This window comes from Schistocerca americana, unplaced genomic scaffold (genome assembly GCF_021461395.2).
Source record: "Schistocerca americana isolate TAMUIC-IGC-003095 unplaced genomic scaffold, iqSchAmer2.1 HiC_scaffold_47, whole genome shotgun sequence".
NCBI classification, from domain to species: Eukaryota; Metazoa; Arthropoda; class Insecta; order Orthoptera; family Acrididae; genus Schistocerca; species Schistocerca americana.
In genome coordinates this window covers 1,285,001-1,287,500 of record NW_025726203.1, presented here as the reverse complement: position 1 = coordinate 1,287,500, position 2,500 = coordinate 1,285,001, and the positions used below count along the sequence as shown (strand labels likewise).

The window sequence follows — 2,500 nt, the reverse complement described above, 5'->3', positions numbered from 1 at the left end:
CAGGGAGCTGCGTCAACTAGAGCTGAGCAGCCGGCCGCCCGGGAGTGTGTCCCGGGGGCCCACGCGAACACGCAAGCGTCCGCTCAATTATTCTGCAAACAGGAGGAGGCTGAGCTCCCCTGCACCATACACCTCGAAACCCTCTCAGGTCCCGGCGGCGCGCAGCGCCGTCCTAAGTACTTGGTCGGGTTCGAGAGAGGCGCAATCGCCCGGAGTTTGGCGAGTAGACGCTTTAGGTGCGACCACCCGTGCTCCCAACTGAGCTTGCCGCTGCCGACAGAGGCCCGGGAGCGTGCTGTCGTGGCATTGCCGGCGGGAGACAACACGCGCCACCTACGGTGACCGGCAGCTCCAACGCCAGCGCCACAGAAGGACAAAAGCCCCACTTGGGTGCCGAAGCGAACTCTCCCAGCACAGCGCACGCGCCAACACGTCCGCACAGCTGCGATACAAACCACCTGCGAGAACCGCAGAGGCGACCGAGCAGCAGACGGCGTCGCGGCGCCGAGCGCCGGGCGGCGGCGCATCCTCAGCGCACACAGTCCTCAATCGGACCAGCACACTGCAGATGTCCACCGCGCTTCGCACCGGGCCCGCGAGGACCTACTTTGGCCGCACGGCGCCGCGTGCAGGGTGCGCCGGCGCGCAGCTGCGCCGCCTGCCGCCTCCGTCGGCCGGCGCGCCTGCCACTGGCCGCCCCCACCAGCCGGCTGTAGCGCGTGCGCCCACGCACCGCGCGGCCAGCACGCCGGGAGGCCCCCCCTCACCGGCCGGGGACGGTCCCACCCAGCCACCGCCGCGTATCGCTTCACACCCAGATGCCATTCACGTTCATGGGCATGGTGGGTATCGCTGGAACAACCGGTTGGTAGCTCAACCGATCGTCGCCATCACTGATTCACCTCTAGCGAGAACAACCGCACCACAACGGTTTACCAGTTGTTCATTTGCGTAACGTCACCAGCAAACGTAGGCGTCCATCGCCATTTGCAAATTCAACGATTGTTGCATGCCTGTGTCAGGTGTCACGACACACTATGTCTGCCCACATACACGCAACAACATGTGCACGCTTCGCGAACACGTGGAAGGTGGCCCCCGTACGTATGCGATGTCCATTGCGCGAACGACTGTCAACCGGCCTCTGTCGCATGTCGCAGATGTGGAACGCAGTGCACCATGCTATCACGGTGTGTGAGAAGAGACGACTACGTCTGACAACACGCGCCACTACATCAACAGACGGCTCATGCTGATCGCCATCCAGGGCATACCACACTGCAATCCAGCTCTTATAGGGAGACGACACGTAGCTGAGTGCACAACATTTGGACCGCATGGTTCGCCGTTGTTGGCGCAGTCGTTGTACGGTCACATGTACCACGATGTATCATTCAGTACATGAGGACCAATGTGCAGTACAGTGTGTGATTTGGACGTACAACATCAGCGGACAGTTGACACAGGCCGTACCACAGCGTAGGCTAAGTGCTTCGCCATGCGAATGCCAATGAACAACTGCAAATGCCAATGAACAACTGCAAATGCCAATGAACAACTGCAAAGGGCATTGAGCATGTACGTCCTGCTGCCATCCACATTACAGTGTATAGCTGCAAGGTGTTTAACATGAAGCGATACACTGCGGACCGGGCAGTGCGAGTAGCAAACTATGTTGCGGGGGTTGCAGTTAGGCAACACTACACTAATTTAACGCGTCGTATGACAATTACAGAGCAGGTTAAGGCCCAACATGTGTTGGGTTAAGGCCCAACGTGTGTTGGGTTAAGGCCCAACGTGTGTTGGGTTAAGGCCCAACGTGTGTTGGGTTAAGGCCCAACGTGTGTTGGGTTAAGGCCCAACGTGTGTTGGGTTAAGGCCCAACGTGTGTTGGGTTAAGGCCCAACGTGTGTTGGGTTAAGGCCCAACGTGTGTTGGGTTAAGGCCCAACGTGTGTTGGGTTAAGGCCCAACGTGTGTTGGGTTAAGGCCCAACGTGTGTTGGGTTAAGGCCCAACGTGTGTTGGGTTAAGGCCGAACGTGTGTTGGGTTAAGGCCCAACGTGTGTTGGGTTACGGCGCAATATAGGTTACATTGCGGCGCAATATAGGTTACATTGCGGCGCAATATAGGTTACATTGCGGCGCAATATAGGTTACATTGCGGCGCAATATAGGTTACATTGCGGCGCAATATAGGTTACATTGCGGCGCAATATAGGTTACATTGAGGCGCAATATAGGTTACATTGAGGCGCAATATAGGTTACATTGAGGCGCAATGTAGGTTACATTGAGGCGCAATATAGGTTACATTGAGGCGCAATATAGGTTACATTGAGGCGCAATATAGGTTACATTGAGGCGCAATATAGGTTACATTGAGGCGCAATATAGGTTACATTGAGGCGCAATATAGGTTACATTGAGGCGCAATATAGGTTACATTGAGGCGCAATATAGGTTACATTGAGGCGCAATATAGGTTAGGTTAAGGCGCAA

The 2,500-nt window shown here is 56.6% G+C and overlaps 1 non-coding gene across 1 annotated transcript in view; it reads right to left on the bottom strand.

The window, feature by feature from the left end:
* Positions 1–6, bottom strand: part of LOC124584065 — a 1,910-nt gene extending 1,904 nt beyond the window's left edge. Inside the window, exon 1 of the ribosomal RNA XR_006974480.1 lies at positions 1–6. This exon is cut by the window's left edge and continues 1,904 nt beyond it. This is a non-coding gene — a ribosomal RNA (small subunit ribosomal RNA).
* Positions 7–2,500: the final 2,494 nt, after the last annotated feature.